The following is a 13,343-nucleotide window of genomic DNA, read 5'->3' on the forward strand; positions in this document are numbered from 1 at the left end:
CCATGACTCACTATTCTTAGAAGTTTATGCTCATGTTATACCTTGTTTATGTCCCTTTGGCTCTACATCATGACATCATACATCATATGTGCATCCCCCATATTCATCTCCTTGTCATGCATCCATAGGTGTACCCAAAGGAGTGACGGTGCTGGAGTTCGAGCTGCCGGAGCCGGAAGGACAGCAAGGGGAGCTGCCTCGAGGAGCTGAGGAGGAGGAGGATTTGCCGGAGTGTCCTGACCATCGTCCCTCTACCTACGTTGAAGGCAAGCCCCGGAGCATTATAAGCCTCCTACTATTTTATTATCATGTTTAGCTATCAAATGACTATGGTTATATATTGTTGCATTAAGTGGTAGGCGTTGATATGACACCCTTGCTGCATAATGACTACCTTGTCCACTTCATACCTTACCAAAAGTAGGTCCACGATCGAAGGAATGCTTAGCCATGCTTAGCTCGGTAGAAGCCGGGTGATTTCCTGTCACCTGCGAGAGTTAGGTGGATGATGATCACGGTTGGCTATATTTGCTATCGTGGAAATAACCATGTGCTAACAATGAATTTGAGACCGGGCGGGATGACGATAGTGCAGCAACAAGGCATGGAGGTCTTGGGTGTGAATCTATCCCCGTCTGAGTCATTTAAGGACCGAATCGCTGTACGTCCCCGTGTCATGTTGAACGCATGCCTATCACTTAGTTGGCCGGATAAGTCGTTCCGACCGCGAAGCCTACGAGTGCAACTCCGGCCGGATACCCCATTCTGTTCAAGTGCGCACCCCGGTTGGTAGCAAGTATGTGCGGGGAGTCAATGGCGTAAGACTGAGGTGTCAGGTTAGAGTCCTGACCCTGGCAGATTGGCGGTCCCTGGGAGTGCGGCGCTGGGCGGACGCGCGAATTGGTCCGGAGTTGTGCTAAAGGTGATCCGAGCTGCCGTCATGAAGTATGCTTGGGTGAGTGTTAGGAATACCCCTCCAGCTGGATAGGAATCGATTCGAATCGCCGTCTCTCCCGGATAGTGAGAACTTGACTTGGGCAGCGGCAACGTAGAATTCACTAAATAAACTTGATGGTTATTATGAGAATGTTGATAGCAAAGTGATAATATGGATATGGTTATTACTGATATGTTTAATTACTCAAGTGTATGCTTAGAACAGGTGCTGATCTAGTGGATAGTTGCTAAGTAATGAACTTGCTGCTGAAATATGAATAAATGGATTACTTACAACAAAGGCTTTTATGCAAAAAGTGAGTCAAACCAGTCCACTAAGATCAGCCTTGCATACTCCTTGGTGTCACTTTATTTCTGGTTTATGACGGGTAAGCCTAGCTGAGTACATTCTCGTACTCAGGGTTTTATTTACCTCTGTTGCAGATGATGTTGTCTATCACGGCTACTGTGCTAACTGTCATCACCCAGCTGCGGATGATGAATAGATCATGGGCGTGATCACCTCCTTTATCTTCAGTTGTGCTTTTGTTGGGACTCGACCACGGAACTGGCATGTATTATGAACTAAGTTGGTGTTGTTTCAAAACTACTTTGCTTCCGCTACTGCTATGGTTTGTAATAACCTTCTTTAAACTCTGATGTGATGTAAAACTATGTTCTGTGATGAATGTTGTAATCTGTGATGGTGATGCTTGATCATGTACGATCTTGGTTGTATGTTGGTTGAATCGAGGTCTTTTGAGATTTCGTCGGACTACCGGATTTATATGGGTTCAAGTCCATTGGCTTGACTACTCCCGTGGTCGCTAATTCACTTGAATTCTTATAAATTGGATGGTTCTATTACAGCTGGCATCAGAGCAAGATTAAGCATTTAACCATCATAGATCTATTTAAAAACAAACGAATTTGGTTTTCCTAAGCTAATTTGGCAAAATTAGGCTATATGTAGGGCTGTTTTAAAAATATTTTGATAACCTATACCATGCCAGTGGTCATACCTTTTATGCCCATATAAGGACTTCTAGGTGGCTTAATATTACTAACATGGGGGTTTTTCCTTTCGTCGTCCATATGGCGTGCAATTATATGGATACCGCTTACTTAAGTGGTAATGAATGGATCACATACCTCTACGCCATGGTAAGCATTGTTTGTTTTCTTTCGTTGTCCATACGGCGTGAAATTGTATGGATGCCACTTGCTTGAGTGGTAATGTATGGATCTATATGCCTCTACGCTACGGTAAGTGTGAGTTGTGAGAGCATGACCATCCAACAGTCGGTCTAGGGGAGTGTTAGTTGTGGTTACCGGAATATTTACATGTTTCACACATGTATATATGAAGGTACTTAATTGTGGGTAGTAGGTACAGCCATGTATACATATTTGATGTATATGTGGGTGTATCCAAATGGGTAGTGTGCTGCGATGTATGTTCGGGAATACATATCGGAGTACCTAGCTTGATTGTTGATAATTGATTTTGCGTTTCTGCAATTATACAATTGTGGGGTTGGGCTGAAATGAAATCTTCTGCAGGTACACTAACAACGAAACGTGTAGACCGAGTAGTTGCGTATAAAGAGTGCACGTATGTATGCCACCGACTATACCGTTAGAATTTTTCTTTTATGTTTGGAAGGGACGTATGGGACGTACATGCATCATGAATCACTCATACATTCCCTATGCAATACTTGGGTATTAAATTCTGAAAATACGAATCTTTATCTCTCCTTGTAATTAATCTCCCTTACTCAAATGTGGTCTTTCTACAGATGGCAGCCCCGCACGCGAGTGAGACTTTCCTGGACATGTTTGGCACTCCTACCTTGTTGGGGAGGGTGCTAAGTTCAGTTGGATATGAGGAACCACCTAAGTACACTTGGACCGAGGCTGAGCATACAGGAGCCTTACCTTGGGTAGATGTCCAAATTATAGTTCCCCCTTGTCCAAACAACCCAGAGTGGCTAGGTTGGTTAGTTGACTGTGATGGCCAAACTCCTTGGGAGGGTGCCCAGGTAGAAGCCCTGGAGGTTTTGCTAGAGATTTGCCAAGAGCATGGTGATGAGCTAATAAATGGCCCAGCGGGATCCGTTCCCAGAGTGAGTGTGACGGACACCTTTGTGTCCCAAGTTGGAAACGAGTCTTTAGAGATGAGAGAAACCTTGCTAGGGTATAGTTCTAGCCCTGCCATGAGTGCCATGCTAGCGGTACTTAAGCTGTACTATGTGCGCCAGGATACCTACATAGATGCCATGCTGGCGCTTCAGCAAGCTCAGGTTGGGCAGCGCAAACTGCGCAAGAGAGTGCGCAAGCACCGCAAGGCTTTTATGGATGCACAAACTGAAATCCAAAACTATCACACCGCTTTGCAAGCCCGCCGCAATCAAGTTGCGAACGCAGTTAGAGAGCACAATGAAGCACAAGCCCGCATGATGCAAATGACTAGAGAGAGGGATGAGGCTATGCGCTTAGCTGAAAATAGAGAAGCTGCTAGAGTTAGAGCCTTGTTCCATGCTGAAATGAGAGAGGAAGGGCTGATTACTAGGATTGTTGGGCTGCAGTTAGATGTCCATCGCTTAAATAATATCATAAATCCTATCCCACAACCAGCCCCTTTTAATCATGAAGAAGCTCCTAGTGAGGAAGATCAGGGTGATGGCATCATCTCTAATGGAGAATCTGAGGAAGATATCTAACTTAGCAATAATTCTATGATCATGTATCAGTTCCATCTCTTTGTGTGTAATGGACATGTAATCTGAAATTTAGTTGAGACTCTATGTATTTGGCCATGGTGCCCCTCCTGTAAACCCTTAAGTTGTGACAATGACTCTATGTAACCCTATGCACTTATTTGTGATGCTCCATGTTTTATGTTGAGCCTAAATAATTCTCTGCAATGTCTTTAATCTTTGAGAAGGTGTGGCTGTGATTGATCGCGAGTTTAACCAAGTGTCATGGCAGATATTTTCTTATTGTACATGGATTACTGCGGCATGATTTATGTGAATTTACTTCATTAAATTCCGTATGGCAGCAATTGAAGTTCATGACAATTATATCTGTCGCCTGAAACAATCGCTTGGTATGCCTTGTGCAGATGGCTCACAATACTTGCTCCGGTCACAACGAGGTGCCACCACCACCACCTCCTCCCCCACCTACGCCTGCTGAGCTGTTGGCAGCTCTTGTTGAGGGTCAGCGTATGCTCAATGAGGCTATGCAAACTATGGCGCAGCAGAACCGGGGTGGCCGCCATGCCCGCCAAGGCGGAGAGGCTAATCAGTACAGCAGTTTCAAGGATTTCCAGGACACTAAGCCGCCGCTGTTCAAGGTGGCTGTTGAACCTCTAGAAGCTGACGAGTGGCTTAACACTCTTGAACAGAAATTCCGTTTACTGAGGTTAACCGAAGAGCTGAAGGCGGAATATGCAGCCCACCAGTTGGAGGGTAAAGCGGGTGTTTGGTGGAGTCATTACAGGACCAGCTTGCCTGCCAATGCTGTTGTAACCTGGGACCAGTTCCAAACTGCTTTCAGGAACACTTATATTCCACAAGGCCTAATGACTCTCAAACACACCGAGTTCATGAACCTGACGCAAGGCACTAAAAGCTTGACCGAATATCTTCATGCTTTTAACAATTTGTCTCGCTATGCTCCTGAGATGGTTGATATTGAAGCCAAAAAGCTTGCTAGCTTCAAGAGGGGATTAGGTCCCAAGTTGTCGAAGAACATGGCTGGTAACAAAAGTACCACTTTTAATGAGTTTGTAAGTGATGCATTGACTCAGGAAAACTCCAATGCCGTGTATGCCGCGTCCAAGAACCGCAAGAGGGCCTATGAGGCAGGTGCTTCACAGTCCAAGATTCCAGTGGCAAATAAACCGACCTATCGTCCACCCAATGCTGTGACAAGGTATAGGCCACCGCAGAAAAAGTCAAATGTGAAGACGGGAGTTCGCAAGTCCTTCACCGTTGCTCTCCCAAGAGGTGCCACGGGTCAAGGAAGTCCCCCCTGCTTCAATTGCAAACAAGTTGGTCACTGGGCGAGAGATTGCCCTTATCCTAAGAGGAATGCTGCGGCTGGAGGCAATAACCGTATGGGTCGTGTGCACTACACAACGGTTGAAGAAATTCCGGAAGGTGAAGTAGTCACCGCTGGTATGTTCCTTGTAAATCAACACCCTGCAGTTGTCTTGTTTGATTCTGGAGCTTCACATTCATTTATGAGTCAAACATTTGCATCTAAACATGGGCAACATGTAATCGACCTTGATAGTGGAAAATTTTGCATTAGTGCTGCTGGTAACCAAATTGCTACAAACCAAGTAGTGAGGGATGTGCAAATTGCCATAGAAGGGCGTAATTATTCAGCAAATCTTGTGATCTTACCGGGCTTGGGAAAAGATGTTATCCTAGGAATGAAATGGATGAGTGATCATGGAGTGTTGATAGACACTTCAACTAGGGTCATCATGTTGAGGGAGCCTGATAGTGAGGAAGCTTTCTTAGTTCAACTCCCTAGAAGCAATGACATCCGTCACGCGGCCAATGCTATTCGACCACTCACTATAGCAGAAATTCCGGTAGTGTGTGAGTTTCCAGATGTCTTTCCAGAGGATCTGCCCGGGTTGCCACCGGACAGGGACATCGAGTTTAAAATTGATCTAATTCCGGGTACCGCACCTATCTCTAGAAGGCCCTATCGAATGCCACCCAATGAGTTGGCAGAGTTGAAAAAGCAATTGCAAGAACTGCTTGAGAAAGGTCTTATTCGGCCTAGCTCTTCTCCATGGGGTTGTCCGGCTCTCTTTGTCAAGAAGAAGGACAAGTCTCTACGTATGTGTGTAGACTATCGTCCGCTGAATGCCGTGACTATCAAAAACAAGTATCCACTGCCTTGCATTGATATCATGTTCGATCAATTAGCCAAGGCTAAAGTATTCTCCAAGATTGATCTGAGATCTGGGTATCATCAAATCAAGGTCCGACCTGAAGATATTCCTAAAACGGCTTTCTCTACCAGGTATGGGTTGTATGAGTATTTAGTCATGTCCTTTGGTCTGACTAATGCCCCTGCTCATTTCATGTACCTGATGAATTCGGTGTTCATGCCTGAACTGGATAAGTTTGTGGTGGTGTTCATCGATGATATTTTGGTGTATTCTGAAAATGCACAAGAACATGAGAAGCACCTTCGGATTGTACTCACTAGATTGCGAGAACATCAGCTCTATGCCAAGTTCAGCAAGTGTGAGTTTTGGCTGAAGAAAGTGCCTTTCTTAGGCCATATTTTATCCAAAGAGGGTATTTCTGTTGACCCGTCAAAGGTGCAAGAGGTTCTAGACTGGAAGGCCCCGACTTCAGTGCACGAAGTCCGGAGTTTTCTCGGTCTAGCGGGTTATTATCGGCGCTTTATTCCAGACTTTTCCAAAATAGCTAAACCTATGACCAAGCTACTACAAAAAGATGTGAAGTTTGTGTGGTCCGAAGAGTGTGAAGTTGCTTTCACCGCTTTACGCCATTTGCTGACCACCGCTCCCGTTCTGGCGCAGCCTGACATTGAAAAGCCATTTGATGTCTTTTGTGATGCATCTGGCACTGGCCTAGGTTGTGTGCTTATGCAAGAGGGCCGAGTTATTGCCTACGCTTCTCGGCAGCTGAGGAAACATGAAGCCAACTACCCTACTCATGATCTGGAGTTAGCAGCAGTTGTACATGCATTGAAACTCTGGAGACAGTATCTGTTGGGTAATCTTTGTCACATCTACACTGACCATAAGAGCCTCAAATATATATTCACTCAACCCGAATTGAACATGAGACAAAGAAGATGGTTGGAGTTGATAAAAGACTACAATCTAGAAATACACTATCATCCCGGCAAGGCCAATGTTGTAGCGGATGCTCTCAGTCGGAAACAACATGTTAAACCTCTCCTAGAGGAAGGCTTCAATTTATTGCATCCGGTGGTCCTGCACAACATCATAGTCAGTTGCTCATTAGAAAGTCAAATCATAGAGCTCCAAAAATCTGATCCTGGTATTTATCATATCAAGAGAAAAAATGCAAGAGCAAGACACCAAGCATTTCAGGGTAGATGAGAAAGGTGTACTATGGTTTGACAATCGATTAGTTGTACCTAAAGACCGTGACCTACGCGACAAAATTTTAGAAGAAGCTCACTCTTCCAAATTGTCCATTCATCCGGGTAGTTGCAAGATGTACCAAGACTTGAGACCTCGTTTCTGGTGGACCAAAATGAAGAAAGAGATAGCAGCTTATGTTGCTAGGTGTGATATTTGCTGCAGGGTAAAGGCAGTTCACCTCAAACCTGCAGGTTTATTGCAACCCTTATCGGTTCCAGGTTGGAAGTGGGAAGAAATCAGCATGGATTTCATTGTTGGACTTCCCCTTACTCAAAAAGGGCACAACTCTATATGGGTGATTGTTGACCGTTTAACCAAGTCAGCTCATTTTATTCCTGTACACTCTACATACCGGCCATCCGACTATGCTGAGTTGTACTTCTCTCAGATAGTTAAATTGCACGGAGTGCCTCGCACTATTATTTCTGATAGAGGTCCTCAGTTCACTGCTCGCTTTTGGGAGCATCTGCATTCACTCCTTGGTACAAAATTGGTTCGCAGTTCAGCCTATCATCCCCAAACCTCCGGTCAAACTGAGCGTGTGAATCAAATTCTAGAGGATATGTTGAGGGCCTATGTTATATCTGCCAAGGGTGCATGGGAGAAATGGTTACCCTTAGCTGAATTCTCATATAACAATAGTTATCAAGAGAGTATCCAAATGGCTCCTTTCGAAGCTTTGTATGGCCGCAAATGTAGAACTCCTTTAAACTGGGTCGAACCTGGTGAAAGGAGGTACTACGGAATTGACTTTGTCAAGGAAGCCGAAAAGCAAGTTCTCCTGATCCAACAACACATGAGAGCCGCCCAAGCTAGGCAGAAAAGCTATGCTGACCGAAGAAGAAAGCCAATCGAGTTTGAAGTAGGTGACTTTGTGTACCTAAAGGTATCGCCCATGAAAGGAGTAAACCGCTTTGGCGTTAAAAGAAAGCTTGCCCCTAGGTATGTGGGTCCCTACCAAATCATTGAGAAGAGTGGTAAGGTAGCTTACAAAGTGCAACTACCTCCCGAAATGAGAGCTATTTTCCCGGTATTCCACGTATCTCAGCTTAAGAAGTGTCTTCGTGTGCCCGAAGAGAGAGTTGAATCAAGAGATATCAAGTTGCAGTCAGACCTATCTTATGAGGAAAAGCCTGTACAAGTTCTTGATGTCAAAGAACGAGTTACTCGTGGAAAAGTGATCAAACTTTTTAGAATTTTGTGGAACCGCCAAAATGAGAGAGATGCCACTTGGGAAAGGGAAGACTATTTACAAGTAACTTATCCCTCATTCTACGAAAAGTGGTACGTCTTTCAAATATCGGGACGAGATTTTTGTAAGGGGGGAGGGCTGTAACACTCCTAGTGTTAGCTTGCATGTTAACCATGAGCATTGCATTAATATAAGCATCATCATGCTCATTCATAAGCATCTATCATGATCACATGTCATCTTATGCATACCATGTATGGTTGAATTGCTTGTGTGAAGTGAATTGAGTGACTATAAGGGGTAACCAATGCAAATAAATGTACATTGTCTTCCAAAATACTTCAATCATGTTTGGAATATCATTTGGAACAAAGTTTATGTTGAAGGTTTTGGACAAAAATGCCCCTAGGTTAGGGTTAACCCTAGAAAGGCTTATTTTGACTCCTAGACCTCTTTTCAAAGATGATTTATGAAACTGGTGTTAGAGATCTTGCATGTCTTTGGCACCTGAAGCAAAGTTGTAGAGAATTTTATAAGCTACAAAAGTTATGTTGATGACTTTTTATGAAAAATCTTGGAACACATTCAAAATTTGCTCACAAGCCAAAAATCAGGGCTGATTTCATACTTGGCCAAATTTGGCTAAGTACTGGATCGTGCAGTTTCGACCAGGGGTGATTGGGAGCTTTGTAGTTTGAAATCTAGACCGAGTTAGACTTTGATCTTGTAACCAAAGTTGTAGAACTCGTGTAGCTCTGTCCAAAGGAACAAGTTTGTGCCAAAACCATCGAGTGAGCTGAGAGTAAAACGTCGGTGAACTTCCGGTTTCAGACACGGTCGACGACGACTGAATCGTGCGATTCAGTTTCGTCAGTCGCTGGCCGGCCGACGCGTGGACGACCCGTGGCGGCCGTACGTCGACGGCGACCCCGCCTGTCAGCCCCGGCGCCTTCACTTGGACGCCACGACGCCACCCCGAGCCCCGGCTGTCCTCATTTCGCCTCTCCAGCGCTCTCTCCCTCCTCCATTTCGTCTCGGCGAGCTCCGCCGTGGAACGGCCGCGTCGCCCGAGCTCTTCTCGCCGTCTCCGGCCAAGCCAGCCCGCCAAAAGCTTCGCCAGAGCCTCCTCTACCTCGGCGTCACCTCCTTGGCCACTGCCGAGCACGGGTAAGGCGGCATTGCCGAGCTCCGAGCAGTTCTTCCTCGCCGGAGTTCCGCCCGAGCTCACCGGCAACGTGGCCAGGCTTCTCTGCTCCACCATTTTCCTCCATTCTTGTTCCTACCGCTTCCCTTTGGTTCACTGATGCTCGGCATGACGCTCTACCGCGTCGCCGTTGGCTGGATCCGCCGGCGTATCGCCGCGCAGCGCCGCCTCTCCGCCATTCCCGACGGCGAGCACCCTAGAGTCCAGTAGAGCGTGCGTAAAGTAGGTCAACAGAGTCGCCTTGATGAGAGGAACACGTTGGTGCCCTTGGATCCGGCCGAGACCTCGTCGTCGTCGAGCTTCGCCGGCGACGAGCATCTCCCCTGTCCCCGTTTCACTGACGCGTGGGTCCCGGACGTCAGTCTCTCTGTGTCTCTCTCTGGTTCACTGTTTTGCAGAGCCAAAGCTGATTTTGTAAAATTCATATCTGGAGTTTTAGAGATCCAAATGTGGTGCTTCCAATTTTGTTAGGTTCCAGCATAAGTCTAGTTTTTAATAAAAATATGAAACATGCCATGCAAATTTTAGTTTTTACAGAAATAAATAGATATAAATGAATCTTGGTTTTTCAGTGGGTAATTTTATCTTGAGATATATTGATCTGCTGGCCATGCAAATTTAGTGGGTTGTTACTTTTGTTATGAGTAGGCTCGGATAAATTTTTCATGATTTTTGGAATCCTGGTTAAGAAGTTAAAATTTATCCTTGCTTAAATAGGAGAATCTTGTGGTATTTTTGATAATTAAAGTATAACTCTTTTTTTGGTGAAACTTGCTGAGTGTTTTACTTATGTGTGGATAAAGCTAGGAAAAATCTGAAATCTGTTGTTTGACACTTTTTGATAGGGTTTCACATTTATGCCTTGCATGCCTTTGCTAGCTTGTTATTCTTATACCTCACAAAGTGTACATGTAAATGTTCTGAAAATTTTACAGTGACCTTATGTTAGCATAAGTATCTTGCTGTAATTTTCTTAGAAGTTTTGGAACACTTGGAGTATATGTTCATTAAATCACCTTAATAATTAAATAAATGGAAAAGATGATGATAGAAATAGTTTTAGACCTTGCCATAATGTTTTCTGGTGTTTCTTAGATATGTTCTACCTATTGGTGCAATTGTATTGTTCCTTTGATACATTCTCAACATGTGCAAAATATTATTTTTGGCTATTTATGCCTTTCCTAGAGCATTTCTGTGTAGCTGATAACAAATGCTTGAGAACTAATTAAGGATTTTGTTTTCTGGGAAACGTGTCTACAACAAACTTGTAGCTACCTTACTGATCTACTTCGTGTTCAAATTTCATGGCAATTGGTTGAGTAGTTTAAAAGTTATGCATATTTCAAGTAGCTGCTACGAAGTGCTTGCTCTCTGGAATTTCCAGAGCAGCCAGCCAACTTTGTATGTTTTAGCATATTTCGGTAGGGAATCATGCTGGGATGTCTTAAAGTAAATTGTAGACAAATTGTTAAGCTTTCCAGAAAGTGCTTACTTGCTTAATTTGGTTAAGTGATACTCGAGTTATAGCTGAAACTTGTGACTGGTTGGTTTGTCTACTAAACCAGTGACTGGGTAAGAGTAGCTAGGACTTGTTTGACTTGTCTATTTAGTCTCTCTACCAGAAAAGAAGTATGCATTTACTTGTTATTCCATGACTCACTATTCTTAGAAGTTTATGCTCATGTTATACCTTGTTTATGTCCCTTTGGCTCTTCATCATGACATCATACATCATATGTGCATCCCCCATATTCATCTCCTTGTCATGCATCCATAGGTGTACCCAAAGGAGTGACGGTGCTGGAGTTCGAGCTGCCGGAGCCGGAAGGACAGCAAGGGGAGCTGCCTCGAGGAGCTGAGGAGGAGGAGGATTTGCCGGAGTGTCTTGACCATCGTCCCTCTACCTACGTTGAAGGCAAGCCCCGGAGCATTATAAGCCTCCTACTATTTTATTATCATGTTTAGCTATCAAATGACTATGGTTATATATTGTTGCATTAAGTGGTAGGCGTTGAAATGACACCCTTGCTGCATAATGACTACCTTGTCCACTTCATACCTTACCAAAAGTAGGTCCAGGATCGAAGGAATGCTTAGCCATGCTTAGCTCGGTAGAAGCCGGGTGATTTCCTGTCACCTGCGAGAGTTAGGTGGATGATGATCACGGTTGGCTATATTTGCTATCGTGGAAATAACCATGTGCTAACAATGAATTTGAGACCGGGCGGGATGACGATAGTGCAGCAACAAGGCATGGAGGTCTTGGGTGTGAATCTATCCCCGTCTGAGTCGTTTAAGGACCGAATCGCTGTACGTCCCCGTGTCATGTTGAACGCATGCCTATCACTTAGTTGGCCGGATAAGTCGTTCCGACCGCGAAGCCTACGAGTGCAACTCCGGCCGGATACCCCGTTCTGTATGAGTGCGCACCCCGGTTGGTAGCAAGTATGTGCGGGGAGTCAATGGCGTAAGACCGAGGTGTCAGGTTAGAGTCCTGACCCTGGCAGATTGGCGGTCCCTGGGGGTGCGGCGCTGGGCGGACCCGCGAATTGGTCTGGAGTTGTGCTAAAGGTGATCCGAGCTGCCGTCATAAAGTATGCTTGGGTGAGTGTTAGGAATACCCCTCCAGCTGGATAGGAATCGATTCGAATCGCCGTCTCTCCCGGATAGTGAGAACTTGACTTGGGCAGCGGCAACGTAGAATTCACTAAATAAACTTGATGGTTATTATGAGAATGTTGATAGCAAAGTGATAATATGGATATGGTTATTACTGATATGTTTAATTACTCAAGTGTATGCTTAGAACAGGTGCTAATCTAGTGGATAGTTGCTAAGTAATGAACTTGCTGCTGAAATATGAATAAATGGATTACTTACAACAAAGGCTTTTATGCAAAAAGTGAGTCAAACCAGTCCACTAAGATCAGCCTTGCATACTCCTTGGTGTCACTTTATTTCTGGTTTATGACGAGTAAGCCTAGCTGAGTACATTCTCGTACTCAGGGTTTTATTTACCCCTGTTGCAGATGATGTTGTCTATCACGGCTACTGTGCTAACTGTCATCACCCAGCTGCGGATGATGAATAGATCATGGGCGTGATCACCTCCTTTATCTTCAGTTGTGCTTTTGTTGGGACTCGACCACAGAACTGGCATGTATTATGAACTAAGTTGGTGTTGTTTCAAAACTACTTTGCTTCCGCTACTGCTATGGTTTGTAATAACCTCCTTTAAACTCTGATGTGATGTAAAACTATGTTCTGTGATGAATGTTGTAATCTGTGATGGTGATGCTTGATCATGTATGATCTTGGTTGTATGTTGGTTGAATCGAGGTCTTTTGAGATTTCGTCGGACTACCGGATTTATATGGGTTCAAGTCCATTGGCTTGACTACTCCCGTGGTCGCTAATTCACTTGAATTCTTATAAATTGGACGGTTCTGTTACAGAACCAATACTGGAGGATTTGCCAAATAATTCTTGATTTCATCCAAGGCTAATTGTTACTCTTTTCCCCACACAAACTCCTGATCGGCTTTCAATTTAAGCAAAGGGCTGAAGCACGAATCTTACCTGACAAATTAGATATAAATCGTCTGATAAAATTAATCATGCCGATTAATGATTGAAGTTCAGTTTTATTGGTAGGAGCAACTACTTTGCCGATCGCATCAATGGATCTCCTACTAATTTCAATTCCTCTCTGATGCACCATGAAACCTAAAAACTGACCTGCCGATACACCAAATGCACATTTATTAGGGTTCATCTTCAAACCATGCTTCCTTGTGTATTCTAACACTTTTCGCAAATTGGCTAGATGT

Source organism: Sorghum bicolor, chromosome 2 (assembly GCF_000003195.3).
Source record: "Sorghum bicolor cultivar BTx623 chromosome 2, Sorghum_bicolor_NCBIv3, whole genome shotgun sequence".
Classification (NCBI taxonomy): domain Eukaryota; kingdom Viridiplantae; phylum Streptophyta; class Magnoliopsida; order Poales; family Poaceae; genus Sorghum; species Sorghum bicolor.